Below are 17,913 nucleotides of genomic sequence, written 5' to 3'. Positions count from 1 at the left end.
TCTCTCTCTCTCTCTCTCTCTCTCTCTCTCTCTCTCTCTCTCTCTCTGACTCTGTCTCCACTTTCTGTGTGCTCGTGTGTGTGTGTGTGTGTGTGTGTGTGTGTGTGTGTGTGTGTGTGTCAGTTTCCATTCACTGTGACATCATTCTGAGTTTGGGTTCAACTTGGTGGGCTTGCTCTAAATCTCCTGTGACTACAATGAAAGAACAATGAGTCTGGACATTGTAGAGACGGCTCTCCTGACATTCCTTCATTCCTCGGCGTGCAGTGTATAGACTAGAACTTGATCCTGGATCCTCCTTGGAGGCGCTCACCTCCATTCACCTTCTCTCTGCTCAGAGTGACTTCTGCTTCATATTGTTTTCCAGGAGCGCACACACACACACACACACACACACACACACACACACACACACTGTACACATGACATGAACACTCACCCTCAGTGTCTCAGGTCTGTGGCAGTTGTCATCAGGCATGAGTATATGTTGAAAACATTGGTAGGGTCTTCTTAAGGACCCTATCTCTGAGCCATACATCCAGAGTTTATGATCCAGAAGGTCCCAGGTGAGACTAAAAAATTACCATTTCTAACAAGCCTCTGACGCGCTATCAAGGACATAGGAGCCATACTTGAGACCCTCTTGCTTATGTAATTCTTTAATCTTTGAAAAATCTGAACAGTTTTTTTAGACAAGTTCAATGGAGCTGGTGAGATGGCTCAGCACCTAAGAGAAATGGCTGCTCTTGCAGAGGACCAGGGTTCGGTTCCCAGAACATACACAATGGCATACAACCATGCACAGTTCCAGTTCCAGGGGATCTGATGTCCTTTGCTCACCTCCTTGTCCACCAGGTATAGACATGGTGCACGTACATGTATGCCGGAAAAATACCCACACACATAAAGAAGTCTTATTAAAAACCAGAAAGTCTCCATATCTTATCAATAAATGAATTCTAGGAAGTGGAAAGAGCTGGGATGTGTGGGACAAGTAAACTGGGGTTCCCAGCTGACCTTGTCATTTGTCATCTTGTTCAGCCGATGATACTCAACAGGAGTCTCCACCTCCCTCGGCCCCGTTTTCAATCTCCTCAACTGTAAAATGGGGGCACTGGCACCTGCTTCATACAGTTAGCACGGCACGTGCCAAGGGTGTGGGCCATTCCTTTAGGCCTACACTCTTTCCTGGTGAGCCATGGACTCTGCTACAGTTTGAATGTTTCTCCTCCAGTTTCACATGGTGGAGCCTGAACTCCCAAAGCCACATGGTACAGATATTTGAGAAGCGGGGTCTGTTGAAGGTGACTGGCAGCGTCCTTGTGAGTGGATTAATTATCTAGTTTTGAATTGTTCAAATGATGGTTGTGAGGAGAATGGTTTTGTAAAAGAAGCAAAGGCCTCTGCTAAACTTGCTCTGTCTCACTGATGCCTTCTGTTGCCTTGGCCTCTGCACAGAGTCTTCACCAGATGGAAGCCCACACAAGATGACTCCCAGTCCTCTAAAACTGTGAGAGTTAGCTTCTCTTCTTTATAAATATCCCAGGTATTCTGTTATATGAATGAGATGAGCCACTTGCCACTCAAAATGTTAACCAGCCCAGGAATCCCCTGACGAGGGCAATTACTCACACCTTGATACTTCTTTGCACTTACAAAAGAAGCTGTTCTACACTGTCATCTGAAGAGAATCTAATAATTAGCAACATTAACAAACCCACAAAATAATGTTCAACAGAGCTTGGAAGTAACTGGCATCTTACTAAATCCACACAATGACCTGAATGATTATAAATCAGATTTTAAAGAAGAGAAAGGAACACTTGACTTGTCACAATTGCAAAGCAGGGTCCCAAGCCTCTGGCTTGTGAATTTGACTCTACGATATGAATACAGAAATACCTACTGGTGGTATTTTGGGCATGAGAGCCAGGAAAGTGGAGTGGATATTTTTGCTTCCAAAGCTATTCTTGGCACCACTTGACCATGCCTGGAGGGCAGTTTGCTGGGGGATTTGGGAGGTGGTTGGTAGTGGCTGAGTATGTGATTCCTGGACTGTCATCTCCGGAAGGATGCACCTGATCCAGGTGTCTCAAGGCCTTTCCACTCTGAATGGCCGACCGAGTGCCAGTTGGCTTTCTGGAACGGAACATTTTGTGATCCTGCTGACAGACAAGCTTCCCCCTTTATCTTCTTTCCTGTAAAGCTCAAGCCTTTATAAGGGAAGAAGCCATGCAGTTGCTCCTCAACGCAGTTCTGGAAAAATCTTAACCCAGGAAAGAGCAACTCTTGGCTTGGGTCTTCGTAAGTAAGGTTGGCCACCAGCCCACATTGCTACCAGTTGGGTTATTTATACTATAAACGGAAATAATTTAATTGCAAGCTACCCCCTTAAGCTTTTGTCAAATCCAAAACAAGGATATGCAAGCGAAAAGCAGAGGTTGAAATTAATAAAACAAAATACTTAATGGCCAGCCGTGTGGCTTCCCATCATAAACAAAGAGTCTGGTATAACTTTCTGTTTCTTAGGCTTGCCCTCTAAGTGCCGTATCTAATCATGACTAACTTGATGCTGTCTCTGCCCTTCCCATCCCAGAGCTGTATTTGCTTCTTGGAAATTTTCTTAGCACATGTCTAAGAGTGTCCCTCGGGCTTTCATGCTGTTTTCTTTTTTAATTTTATTTTGAGTAAGGGATGATTGAGCGAGAAATATAACCCGCGGTCAAATGCACTGAAGCCAGCCAAGGGAGAAATTAAGCCTTAAGCTGGCATGGAGTTCAACAAATAGAAGCAGGGATCTAATACTTGAGGACATTTGGACCTATGAAGCATGGACAAAATCACATGAGCTAGAATTGAGTGTTGATCTGGAAATCCCACCGCCTATCAAAGGGGTGGTGCTTCTCTCCTCTATCCCCAGCTGGAGACAGAACACAACCTCCCTTGAGATTGTCATGCCTAGAATTCACAACAAGCCCCACTGAAGCCGTGACAGCTAAGCTCAGAAACAAAATCTGATGCTTAAAGAAGGGAGCTTGGACCGGACTGTCCATACCAGACTGAAATATGCCAGGTTCAAAACCACACTCTGCCTTCCTTCTCCAAGAGAGAGTGAGCCTCTTGGGACTGGATAGAAATGGCCTCTTGAAGGAACTAACAACTATAAAATGGGCCATTTTTATATTGTGAACACTGGCTGATGTGTGGTGCTCACAGACCGTGATTAAGTCAAATCAGAGACATTAAAACCAATTTCTGAAGTCTGATCACAGAGCTGAGGTGAAGCCCAAGCTTTCCAGGCTGTTGAAAGGATGAGCACAGATGTGCCTCTGGGAAAATCCCTACGATCATGAGAATACGAATCATGAGACATTGCTCTCCGTGTGCTGTGAATTTCTCCAGTGGGGTGTGAGTGTCTGGGGGAGGAAGGCCCACCGACCAGTCGAATCATTTGACATCCAAAGCACAGCTTGCCTCCTGGGGATGTACAAAGCCAGTTTTGTAAGCTGTCTCTGAAAGCGTGCTGTTTCCCAGCCAACTGAGATCACATCTGCCACTGGAATTCTCGGTCAGTAATCCATAAGAAACGAGCCAGGGCCGTTTCCGTTGCTATAACTTTTAGTTAGTGCTAGACCTGCAGTAATTTGCTCTCCAGTGTTGTGAACTTCAACTCTATCTAGACTCAAACCAGTCTGACACATGTCATAAAAAAGGAAGACAAATGTAAGGCAAACAGCACAAACAACCGTAATTGCTGAATGTGAATAAGAGATTCAAACACCCACTCATCCATTCATTCAGTAAATACTGACAGAGCCCCTTGTCACAGGGCACTGCGCCACCCTGGGGCATGCCGTACACAGAGGTTTTTATGCTGTGTGTGAAACATTGGAAGACAAAGACAAAGAACTGTCCCTGCCTTGAGATGTGCAGGAGAGAGAGAGAGAGAGAGAGAGAGAGAGAGAGAGAGAGAGAGAGAGATGAGAGTTGGGGGTAGGAGTAGGGGAGTGGGAGTGGGGAGCTTTGTCAGGTATTTACAATGCAGAGTGGAAACCCTCATGATGGAATGTTCACCACTAGTGGTCCTGGGAGGTCAGGCATCATAGCCTTGGGAATCTTCATGAAAGTGGCTGTGCCTAAGAACAGGACCTGGAACGTAGGAGGAGAGGAGAGAACACCCCAAGGTCAGCTGCAGCCTATGGTTAGGAAGATGGGAGAAGAGGTGGGGTATGCAGAACAATCCAGAGGATCTGAGGCCAGCAGACTAGACGAAGGAAGAAAATTCCAAGACCGTGAGAAGAGAAGATGGGCTGGGCAGGATGAGGAGGAAGGAACTGAGGACGGCGTAGGAGGATGGCCACAGCCACAGCTGCCTGGCTGCTCACCTCCCCTTGGCCCAGCAATCAGACTGCTGGGGCTTTCCATGGTCTCGTTGCCCCTCACTGCCAGAGCAGGTCTAACCCTAGTAAGGGCTCTTGGTGTTCAACAGGCTGAAAGACAAGTGGCTCTTTTTTTTTTTTTAAATCATTTAAGATGCACTTAAAAGACCCTTTGGTGGCCTGTACCTGCAGTCCTAGCTGTTTAATGGGCTGTGGAGGAAGATCCCCTGAGTCCAGGAGTTCAAGGCTAGCCTCTGCTTAAATAACTGAAAATCAAAACTGAAGTCAGTGAGAGGAACATGCTTTGGATCCGGTAGATCAACTGACCTTCACCATTTATACTCTGGGTACACTTAAGCCACTGCAAGTGGAAGCAGCTAATTATTTTCCCAGTGTGTTACAGTATGCATCCCTGTTCACCAGCCTACGTCTGCTCACTTGAGGAATGCTTGCTCTGAATTCCTGGTGTTTGCTGCTCCTTAGTGAGCATCTAATTATCGGATAACTAGAAGGAATTGCTGGCTGACAACTTTCCAAAAGTGAAATGTTAACCTGGTATTGGAATATACTTTAGCAAGGAAAGTGTTATAAAAAGAACTCAGACAAAACAATACAGGTAGCATGTATCCTCCCAGATATCCAGTTCATAAACTTAAATGGGGGAAATAGAAACCTGGTGTTGGAAAGGCAAAGCATTCTGGGCTGGGAGAAAGGAGGCTGGTTCTCAAAGGAGCAGCCCAAAGTTTCAGTCATTAAGCACTGGGCAAGCCACCCTCAGGTCGCTCATCACTGCTTAGTGGGCAATGAACTAGAACAGCTTGGGGTTTGTACCTGTGAGCTCAGAGAGGACCAGCAGCAGGCGCTTCAAGCTGGTTCAAAGCTTAAGGGTCAACGGATACTGGTAAATAGAATTAATGATTCCTTCCTGGTACAAAGCTACCACCAGCTAAGCTGTAACCTCGTGGGAACAAATGAGATGGACTCTCTCTCCGACACCCATCCTATGTTTGGTACCACACAGAAAGGCTGTTAGCCAACTGCAAAGTTAAAACTAAAGCAACAGAGCAGGTTGATTATTTCTTCCCAGGTTGGCCAAAGGAAGTGGGGCAAAATTTTGGTGTTCAAGGATCACATGTCTGTGGACAGAATGCAATTTTGTGCCCAGGTCAGTAAAAACCTCAATGGACAAGGCTCGCTGGACACAGGCAGTTGGTTCTTTGCTGTTTTCCTAATTCACCTGCCCTCCTGTTTCATGCAAAGCTAGCTGGCATTTTCCTGTACTCTGGTTTCATTAAAGTCCCCCTTCATCATTCTTCTGGTCTCCCTTTGGTTATTTGGAAGGTTCTTGGAAGGTGACATCCCTAAATTTAGGTCACCTAACTCAAGAAAGGCGATTTTCCAATTTCTAGTAACACTAGCTCAGTTTGGTGTTTGTTCTGGTTTGGTTTGGTTTGGTTTGGTTTGGTTTGGTTTGGTTTGGTTTGGTGGGAGTGGGGCATGTGTGTTGTAGTGTGTATATGGTGTGCGTGATTGTTAGTATGTGTGCTTGGAGATATATGTGTTGTCTGCGTGCAAGAGTGTAGGGGGTGGAGGTCAACATCACATGTCTTTACTTGATTGTTCTTCATGTTTATTTTTTGAAACAAGGTCTGTCATGGAATCTGGAGCTCACTGATTGATTCAGCTAGGCTAGCTAACCAACAAGCCTCAAGGTATGCTGGTCTTCCCTGTCCCCAGCTCCACTGGGGTTATCGCTTGCACTTCCAGGTCCAGATTTTTTACAGGGGTTGTGGGGATCTGAACTCAGGTCTGAATGCATGTGGTACTCTACTGACCGAGCCATCTCCAAGCCCAACTAATACTCATGTGTCAGCAATGGGAATAAAATAGTGAGGCTCCACTCCTTCCTTTACCTCTTCCTATTCACTCATCCTCTATTGCTGTTTTTAAAAAAACCACAGTCAGAAACCAATAACACAAAGTTAGCCAACATGAACATCCCTCCTCTACCTCTTTCTTGGAGTTTTGTTCCTCATTTTTCTTCCCACTTCCCCTTAAAGAAGATTTCTCTGTCTTTCCTAAATGGGCTGAAGCCCATAATTGGTCCTGTGAAAGCTAGGCAGAACACTGGTATCTTCTTTTCTCATGCAAATGCAGGTTGGGCTCCAATCCCAATACTAGACTGGTTCGAAGAGTGCTTTTAGCTTTGGTTATCTGGAGGAGTAAATCTGAAGGAGCACTAGTTGTAAATCTTAGAAGATACAACTCGTGAAAAGTCATACTCGTAAATCCAAATAGTAAAAGTTCTATGTCTGCAGGACTTGATGAACACATGGGTCTTTCTTAGCCACACCCTGTAAACATAATCACCACCAGCCACTATTAAACAGCAACAATGTATCATGGAAGCTATCAGCATTGTTCGCAGGATGTTTTCTTGTCTGCCTGATAGATAGCTCCTTGTTACCAATTGCTTTCAGCTCATCCCACTATTTCCTTTCCAGCACTGGATAGACGGTACCCAGCTGTGGTTAAGCTTGAGTAGCCAGCAATGAGCTCCAGCGTCATCCCACTGCCAGCCGCAAGAGACCCTATCATGTCCTGCAGAAGCCCTCACAGTCCCATGTGATGTGAACCACACTCTGTCTCTACTTCTCTCTGGAAGTTTCAATTCTTAAAACTTGGTAATACTGAATCTCTTCTTAGTTTCCCCCCCAGTGAGTTGAATTCCTCTCTGTGGGTGCATTTCCTCTGTTTCGTTTTTCTGACCATACCTCTTTTCCTTTCTGCTTCCCATTTTGTGAGAGTCCATTCTGACAGTAAATCTGTTTTGTTTAGGCGCTATTCCTTTTTGCTCATTTTAATTGGGCAAGATATAGACCCCTCTGTGTGTGTGTCCTGTGACCATTACCCTTTGAAGGATGAGTACAGAAATAATTTAAATTTTTATGAAATAAGAAAAGTTATGATATTTTGATCTGGGCATGGTGATTGACACTTATAATCCCAAGGAGGCTAAAGCAAAAAGATCATGAGTTTGAGACTAGCTTTGGCAACATAATGAGAGACTCCATCTGAAAACAAAACAAAATAAAATAAAGAAAAAAAAACAAATAGAGGTTGGAGAGATGGCTCAGCAGTTAAGAGCAATGACTGCTCTTCAGGAGGTCCTGAGTTCAATTCCCAGCAACCACATAGTGGCTCATAACCATCTGTAATGGGATGCCCTCTTCTGGTGTGTGTGAAGACAGCTACAGTGTACTCATATAAATAAAGTAAATAAATCTTAAAACAAACAAACAAAAAACCAAGTAGGCAGTTATACTGTTAAAAGCCAAATGAAAATTCTACTTTGCAATCCCCTCCCCATACAAGTAAAACATTTTCAAAACATGTATATGAACAATGCTATTGTAGTTACACACATACACACACACACACACACATACATACACACACACACACACACAAGAAGCAGCTCTGGTTATCATAAGTAGTTTCCATCTTATACAGATACTTTATAACTTGTTGTTATGCAGACTCTTTACATACACACACACATCTATATATATATATACATATATATGCATACATATATATGAAGTTGTAATATGTATAACATGTATGTATAAACATATCCACATGTATTTATATATAAAGCATGTATATGTATATAAAACATACATATGTATATACATATAGATATATATTGTACTCAATGAGATGTACAATAGAACACATTATTTCACACACAGAAAATGACCTGCAGTCAAAGAGCCATGCATGCAACATACACACACACACACACACACACACACACACACACACACACAAACAAGGCTCCCGCCCTCATTGAAGGCTGATGAATTTAATTAGGGTTCTTTGGTCATACCTCTCACTAAGTGTGGGGATATCAGGGTCCTCACAGAAGATGAGAGGCCAGTGGATGGGTTGATGTCATCTATTGTCCTCTGTACCGGCCTATCTTCTAGGATGAGCGCTGTGAGTGGAAGAGACGGAAAGAGAAGACCCAGTGCAGGCATGAATGCCTGTTTTTTAATAGCCGCTTTTTAACACACAGTCACGTGCAAGGATTGAAACATGCATCTTTTAAACTCATTGACAGCCATTGTGTATGCCACAAATAAATCTGCCTGCTGGGTCTAAGCCCTGGTGGGGACTAACAATTAGATTTGCAGGCCTAGAGAATTGGAAGCTTCTAGTCTCTAGAAATACTCTTTGAAAGGCATTTATTATTTAATCCTAACAGGTGTGGGCCATAGTACTGCTCCTAGCTCAGATGTCAGCCAGGTTAAGTGACTGCCTTTCAGTCAGCTTCCTAATTCCCATAAGCTACTTACAGAGCTCAAAGCCTTTGGACACTCCACTAATGTGTCTATTGTTTGTATCCAAAGTTAGCTACCCCTTGCAACTTTTATTGGGTTTCTGGTTTTTTGTTTGTTTGTTTTTTAAACTGGGTTTCTGTGAAAACAGAATCTACCCTCATAATCGTATCTTTAATATTTTTTAATGTGAGCTGGATGTGATGGCACACATACCTTTAGTCCCAGAACTCAGGAGTCAGAAGCAGGTGGATCTCTGAAAGTCGACACTAGCCTGGTTTACACAGAAACTTCCAGAGCTAAGATTACAAAGAGAGACTCTGTCTCAAAAAATCCAAACAACAACATCAACAATGTAGCATGAGTTCATAAGTACTGGTAGTGTCTTCAGGTGGGAGTTCTTTATTCCTGTCATCTTACATTGCTCAAAATGCTGTCTCTTGTAAGTGTGACTTGGGCAACTTCGAAAGGACAACATTATATTTCATTAGCCACCCTTGTCTTTTTTAGATTCTCTCCTGGTGAGTAGAGTTGTACAATAAAATCCCCTTTGTGATGGAATTAGAAACAAGGCAGAGTCTCAGGTGATCCTGCCAGTGTCTTCACTTGCCTAATATAAATCTTCCTGGTTTTTCTTTCTTAATTATAATCCCCAAATTTAAACTAAATGCTTCTACTTTGCCTCCCAGTATCATTGATCTCTTGATTAATCTAGCTAAATTTAAGATAGGAACAAAAACACTCTTCCTCCCCCAGTGGGCCCCCTAGCTGCCACTCTCTACATCACGTGGTGCCAGGGTCCTTCAAGCTGGTAGACAGTAGCAACACAATTTTTTTTTTACTAGGTCCTTGATTTCCTCTCCAGGCTTCTGAAACCAGCACGTGGTAATTCCACCTGAAGGCACTCTGGCACAAAATTTTTCTGAATCTGTGTGAGTCTGCTGGGTTCTTGATGTGTAGCGGTACATTCTGAAGCGTATCTCTGCTCCTGTTCCCAGTCTGGTCCACAGTACATTTACTGCTTCATTTTAAAGGGAAAGAAGCAAGATTCTGAGCTCAGGTGTCCTGAGATAATTTAGCTAGCTGGGGTTAGAGTCAGAAAATAGGCCAATTCTACACTTTCTGCTCTAATAACATAACATCAAAAACATCGAAAGGAAGAAAGGGTTCATTTTGGTTTGTGGTTCCGGAGGGACCGATAGGGTCCATCATGGTGGGAGAGAAATAGCAACAGACAGGGAAAGTTTGGTGACAGGACTGGTAGATCACATTTTTGTCCACTCATAGGAATCAGAGAAAAAGAGCTAACAGGAAGTGGGAATAAGCTGTCAAAGTCTCAAAGCTGACCCTTAGTGTCAGATTTCTTCCAACAAGCTCTCCGACCTACAGTTTCCACAGCTCTTCCAAACAACTCTTCTAACCTGGTACGGCATTTTCAAACACACAAGCCTAGAGGGGACATTTCTCATTCAAACCACATCCTGCCGTTGGCCTCTGTTAGCTCACTGAGATTTTATGATGTAAAATACATTTAGTTTGAACTCAACGAGCCCATAAACTTCAACTGTTCAAAAGTCTAAAGTCTTCTGAGACTCAAGGCAGGTCTGGCACCCTGTTTTTAATATATATGTATGTATGAAGACTGTGTGTGTGTGTGTGTGTGTGTGTGTGTAGTCTCCAATATACAGTGACATGGACTGTACATTCACATTTTAAGAAGAAGAAAAGTCATAAGGGCACAGTAAAGAGATATTGGATTAAACTGGAAACACAGCTGGGCAATTTCTAAATTATGTATGCTGAGGTTTGCTTGGTCATTATGTATTAGAATGCTAAATTCTGTACCCAAAGGTCTAAGCCTACGAGTGAATTCTCACATTTACCAGCTTTTGTTGTGCAAGATTTGTTCCTTAATTTAAAAAGATCAGTTAAATAAAATTGGTTACAGCCAATTACTGGAGGGATTAGAGGTAGGTGCGTTTTGAGTTCCCTGGTTGGGAGAAGAGACCTTGAGAGAAGGAGGAAGAACAAGAGGAGAGGAGGAAGCTGCCATTAGGGGAGATGGACTATGAACTCATGGCCAGGAGAAAGAGCAAGCATTTGGGCACGTCACTAGGGAGATAGCCAGGCTAGCAGTTAGGAAAGTAGATTAGGGGTTACTTCCCAGTAATTGTCAAAGCCAAGTAAAATAAGCATAGTCTGAGTCTCATTTACTTGTAAGCTAGTCGGGAATAAGCTTAGATTGGTTTGCCCCACATTTGTAGGTGCATCTCCAGTATCTGGAGCTCAGTTTCACAGGTCTCAGACAGCCCCGCGCCTCCAGCTTGGCTGCTCACAGCAATAGTATCTCTCTGGGGCTTTATGCAGCTCCGCTTGACCTGGCTCTTCTATCTCTAACATCTTGAGCTCTCTGACGAAATCCAGGCTTCGCCTTCACAGCCTCACTTTGTGGCCTTTTGAGGCCTCCTTGCTGTGTGTTGCCTGGTCTCAGCGGTTCTCTAATGCAGTGGGGAGAGAGTCCATGGCCTCCTCAACCCTGCATCTTTCATGTCTCCAGAGCTAGGACGGTAGAAATGGCTCTGTCATGTTTGGATGCCAGGTTGGGACAGAGCCGATCTCCCAGATCACACCAGGGCAGTGGCAGCAGCATCTCTAAGCTGACTCTGATGAAAAACATCCCTAGGCTGCTGCTTTCTAAGAGCAGACAACCCTGTGGGCTCTCTGTTCACAAGTTCGAGGCCTACCTTGGTAATGTCTTGCTCTTGGGACACCTGCAACCCCAAGCTCCCAAATGGTGCATTTTTCCTGCCCATTTGTTGTTCTTCTTCATATAATCTGCATAAGAGTTATCAGTAAGTACCACCCCACGGACTCAATGTTACGCCATATTGAAATTTCCTCTGACAAAGAAATTAGTTCAACGCTTTCAAATTCAGCCTCACACAAATTCTTCAGAGGTGACAAAATACAGCCATATTTTTTTTTGTCAAATTATCACAAGTGTCTAATAAAGGGTGTCTTAGTTAAGGTTTCTATTGTTGTGATGAAATAAACTGACCAAATAGCAAGTCAGGGGAGGAAAAGGTTATTCGGTGTAACACTTCCACACCACTGTTCATCATTGAAGGAAGTCAGGACAAGGATCCTGGTGGCAGGAGCTGATGCAGAGGATGCTGCTGACTGGCTTACTCATCATGGCTTGCTCAGCCTGCTTTCTTACAGAACCCAGGACCACCAGCCCAGGGATGGCTCCACCCACAATGGGCTGTGCCCTCCCCCATCAATCACGAGTTAAGAAAGTGCCTCACAGCTGGATCTTATGGGAACATTTTATCAAATGAGGTTCCCTCCTTGCAGACAGCTCAAGTCTGTGTGTCGAGTAGACATAAGACTAGCCCGCACAGAGGGTTTCCCTCTGAAACCCACAGACCAGGACTGCACTGTCCAAGTGTCTCTCAGCGGTCTTAGCCTCTAAGTTTTCATTTTGGCCTATAGTTCCAGAGGGAGAGAGCCTGTAATGGCAGGGAAAGCATGGCCCCAGGAGCAGAAAGCTGGCTGACCACACTTCCATCCACACACAGGGAGAGAGAACAGGACGCAGAGCCCGGCTAACATCCACACACAGGAAGAGAGAACAGGATGCAGAGCCCGGCTAACACCGATAATCTTATTCCATCAAGGCTCCATCCTCTCAGGGCTCCATAACCATCCCAACTAGCACCAACAAACTAAGAACAAAGTGTCCGGATAGATGAACATATGGGAGATATTTCCCATTTGTAAACCACAGGTAGGTTTTCAGTCTTACCCAACAATGGTGTGCAACCCTCTGATTCCTGTTGAGAAGGGTTAAGGAGGTGGAAACGTAAACCTGACTGTGAAGATTGGAAGTAGGGCTTCTGGGAAAAGACTGCGAATAAATGCCTTTGTCAAGTGGAGATAGAATCCCAGCCGCTTTATAAGCAGCATGAAAACCATAGCCTTGTGGAGTTGCACTGCCTTGGGGTACTGGAAAAGAAAAGCCATCACCCAATGTCACCTCCACACTTTGTACTTCCAGAACCACGTGCAGCCAAATAAACCTCATTCTTCACCGTTACTCACCCCGAAGTGTTTCCTTATGTCACTATTTTCTGTATATATTACCAAGAAGTATCACGTTTTTTCTTCCCTTTTTTATAATTTATGAACCATTCTCATGCCACACCATTTTGAGGGGAGGGGAATGAGAGAGCCAAGGTGAAGAGATTGCCTTCCCATCAGCCATCTTGCACTCAAGACCTTTCAGAAGGCTTCTGATGTTTTTCCAGCATCCCTAGAAAGAAACCAACGAAGCTCGATGTTAGCCACACCCTTCTTTCCTACTCGCTCATCTTCTTGTTGCGATCCATTCTAGTTTGCGTTTGGTGCAACGTTCCTCTCATAATAAATTCTATGTTGTGTCTTAGCTCCCCAAATCCTCTATCCAAAGTGAATTATTTTACTGTGACCACATGAAATGCTTGTCACTATTTTCCTTTGGCAAAATCCTCTGGAGCAGCTTTGGTGACAAAGCAGAGAAGCTGGGAGAATGAGCACTTTCGTGCCATAGCTCATGAGAGAACCAGAAGGGAACTGACCATAGCAAGAGCACAATCCATAAAGGAGCAATCATTTTAAAAGGCTTTGGAATTTTAAGAGATCCTTCTAAGAAAAAGAAACATGTATACACTGGAAGAAAAGTATATACCGAATAAGGGGCTGGTTTCCATACCATATGAAGAACTCATAGCTCAACAATAAGAAAAATAATCTAATCAAAAAGTGATCAACAGATCTAAATAAACATTTCACTAAATAAGATATAGGAATTTCAAATAATCATAAGAACGTATACATTGGGAACATTCAAGTTAAAGGCATGACTGTCTCTTTAAAAACACTAACTTTATTTTTGGAATGCCTGAGTGTTTTGCCTGCTTGTAGATTTGTGCATCACCTGCAAGCCTGGTGCCTGTGAAGGTCAGACGAGGACGTCTGATCCCCTAGAACTGGAGTAATGGCTGGTTGTGAACCACCTTGTGGGTGCTGGGGACTGAACCTGGTCCTCTGTGAGAGCAACAGGTGCTCCTAACCACTAAGCCATCTCTTCAGCCTCACTAGTTACGTTTTTTTTTTTTTTTCAGTCTCACTAGCATGGCTAAAGCCAAAAAGAAAGGAGGTAGCAAGTGTTGAACTGGACTTGGAAAAAATGACGACTTTCAGACCTCATTGGTGAGGATGAAATGGTAAGGTGCTTGGGACATAGATTGATAGTTTAAAAGCAGACTAACATACACCCTTCAGAAGTGAGTGCTTCCGAGAAGCTACGTTAAGCTGCTGTACAAGGACTTGGTGCAGCGCTCACTGTGGTTTCACTAATAGTCACCCACGATGCTAACTGAAAGAAGCCAGGTCACAGAGAAGGCCGCTGTGCATTCTACTCTATTTACGTGTGTGGAGACAGATTCTAGATTAGGGGTTGCCTGGAGCTAAGGGTCAAATGGAAATTTACTATCAAAGAGGGGAGGTAATTTTTAGAGGTAATGAAAATGTGCCGCCCGTTGTATAATTCTGCTATTTATCAAAAGTAATTGAAGTGGCTGGATTTGGTGTTGTACACCTTTAATCCTAGACCTGGGAAGGCAGAGGCTCATTTTGTGAGTTCAAGGCTGGCCTAGTCAACATAGGGAGTTCCAAGGTAGCCAGGGCTATGTAGTAAGACCTTGTCTTAAAAAATAAAGTAAAATAACTGAAGGGCTAGAGAGATGGTTCAGCGGTTAATAGTGTTTGCTGCTCTTATAGAGGGCCTGAATTGAGCTCTCAGCACTCGTATCTGATCAGTCACAACCGACTGTAACTCATATCTTTAAGGAATCTAACACCCTTGTCTGGCATCCTCAGGCACACATATGTGCATATACACGCAGACACATATGCACATGTGCATATACACTAGATATGCATGCATATAAACACAGCTACATATGCATATACATGCAGGGACATGTGCATATATACACAGATACATATGCATATACACACAGGCATATATGCACATACACACAGCTACATGCGCATATACATACAGGCATATATGCACATATACACAGGTACATGTGCATATACACACAGGGACATGTGCATATACACACAGGCACATGCACATATATACACTGGCACATGTGCATATGCACACTGGCATATGTGCATATACACACATGTTCAGAAAATTTGAAGTCTCACCTCTGCAGAGCATCTGTCTTATTAATTGACATTTGAACCTGTGAGGTGACCTTAGTTTGCAATGCGTTTATTCGTTTGTGAGCAGTCATGGAGGTTGGTGTGGAGACTCTGTCACTACTCTGTGCCTGATATCTTTTACCCTCACTTAACAATGGAGCAACTGAAGCCATGAATAGATTTTGAAGCATACATTGTCATCCTTCAGGGCCCAGCTTTAATCTGACAGCGTTAAGCAATGTCTTCAGGCTCTAATATCTCATGGGCAGATCTGTTTGAAATGCTAACTCTTAAACTCAAAAGAATAGCTTCACTTTGTTCATTCAATTAAAAGATTAAAAGCTAAGTGCTAAGAAGAGATCACATATTTTAATTTTATTGGGGTCAACCTTTGTCACCAAAGTCTGGGTCCTCTTATTTACCTGGCAGAATGGGTTTCTTCCCGGGAAGAGGGCATTAGCTGACTCGGATTTCGTGTTGGTAGCAGGTCAGGAATGTTTGTCAGCTGCCCTAGTGCCATCCAGACATCATGTGGCCTGCTTAGAACTGGGCTATTTTGGTAATGAGAATTATCCACCTAGAAAAAGAGCTGGAGTAGATGAAAAACAAACAAACAAACAGAACCCCAAAACGAAACCCAAACAAAATGCAAAACAATACAAAACAAAACAAAAACCCAAAACAAAAACTAACAACAAAAACCAAAACAAACAACAACAACAACAACAAAACACAAGTAGTGGCAAGTGAATAGTATCTTCCTGCTTGGATTTCAATGCTTGGATTGAAACTACACCTTATTATCAGCCTGTTTACACAATTGTCTTTTCCACACAGGCCTTCCCTGGACTCTGTGCGGTGCGCAGCTATGATGAATTTGCCCTAAGTATCAATTTCAGTCTGCACTTTACTAAAAAATTAAAAACAATTATTTTCAGATTCTTTTCATATGGGATTCCAGATGCATATTAGATTCTTCCAGCTGAAGACACCTGCCTAAGATTTGGAAATAGAATGTACTTGGGGCCTCAAAATCTGACTGTGGAAAACCAGCTCAGCCCGCTTCTTTGCAACACGCCTTTTTATTCTGATCTGAGTCTTGTCACTGAGTCTGTTACCAGGACTTAGTCACCGTTTGCAATGTCCTTCCTACTTAGAAACTTTCTGGCTTGGCCTTTAAATTTTAATTTGGCAACAAATTACTCTTGAGGGAAAAAAAAGAAAAAAAAAAAACAGGCTCCATGAACCCACGCATTCCTTGGAACCCTGAGTGCCCCATGGCCCTGCCGCTTCCTCCAATGGGAGAGAGGTGCCGCCTGTTAAATGTTCCACTCCCTCACTCTTGCCTCTTCCCCTGTGGGTTGCCACTTTCCTGCCTCTTTTCCTTCCATTATTTTCTCCACAGCAAGCTTCTTCCTCCTCTCAATGTCCTCTCCTTCCCCAGGGGACCACAACCCTCACTGGATCACAAGGGAAGACGGCAGACTGAGAAGCAGACAGACTCCTGCAAGCCCATGACTTCTTCATGCTTCAAGCCTCTTTTTCTACAAACCCAGTGTTTGTCATTCTTTTTAAAGGACTCAGACAATAACCTACAATACCAATTCTGTTACGCAGTCACTGTGTGTATTTGAAAGTAAAGTTTTCTGTGTTTATCGACATGATAAAGTCCAAAGCTATAATGATTTCATTAAAAAGCATGAAGTAGTTTCATAATTACTGATATAGAACAATGTTCATGCAATAGAGCCATTTGTAAAACAATATGGCCACAATAATCTACATTTTTAAAATTAAATGCTATTTGACTGCTGCTGGAAAAGAATCTGGAATAATTTAAGTGGCACACAGAAACATTTACCTTGGATGGGAATAAAGATCAGACAAATAAGGAAGGAAATTAATTATTTGTATACTTCTAAATTGTTTGAATGTCTTTAATCATCATTTATTTAAAAACTTTACTACAACATCCATTTTGGTTACCTTTTGGAAAGCATCTTCTATATCCTGGGGTAGTAATTTATTAATAAGTTTTAACTAAGTAAGCTTTCTTACCTAATAGTTATTATTTTAGTCTCCTTTGAAAATATATCCTTAAATCAGATAGATGGATGGATGGATGGATGGATGGATGGATGGATGGATAGATTGATGGATGGATGGATGGATAGATAGATAGATAGATAGATAGAAAGGTAAATGGATGGATAGATAGATAGATGACAAATAGGCAGATAAATCGGACAGAGAGATGGACAGAATTATCTTGTCCTTTTTTTTAAAGTGCAAAACAGCCTCAGCTTTATATTTTGCCTTCAAAAACAAACCTTTCTCTCTCTAGCTTTTTCCCACTTCAAACTTCTTAATCACCTAACCATAATTAGCATCTAGTCCCAAGTTCTAGCAAGTCACAGATTCCAGAGACTTGAGACGCAGTAGAAGTAAAATTTGAGAAGAGGGTCTGAAAAGGTGGCCCAGTGGTTAAGAGTACTTAGTGTTCTTTCAAAGGACTCAGGTTGAATTCCCAATAACCACATGAAAGTTCAATACTTCCATGGGTGCCAGGCACACATATGATGCAAAACACTCTCACACACAAGATAATAATAAAAATAAATCAAAATAAATAAAATAAAAAGTTAAAGAAATTTTTGAGAAGGGAAGACTTCTTTTGAGAAGTATTTTGAGATTTCTTCTCCCTTATTGGATTCAATATAATTAACTCACCATCTAAAGAACAGACTCAAGTTCTGCTTCCTAGACTCTAGCTACTGTAGATTGACTTTTAAGTCATTTCAACCCTGTTAAATTTGCCAAGAATTTTCAATACACCACAAAGGACCTACTGTGGTGAGGTTTTGGATTTATGTTGCCAAATAAAGCCATTTCCCTAAGTATTTTCTCTAAGAGACTTTTATCATTTGGCT

Source organism: Grammomys surdaster, unplaced genomic scaffold (assembly GCF_004785775.1).
Source record: "Grammomys surdaster isolate TR1022 unplaced genomic scaffold, NIH_TR_1.0 125876, whole genome shotgun sequence".
Classification (NCBI taxonomy): Eukaryota; Metazoa; Chordata; class Mammalia; order Rodentia; family Muridae; genus Grammomys; species Grammomys surdaster.
Note: the sequence above shows the minus strand (reverse complement) of the source record.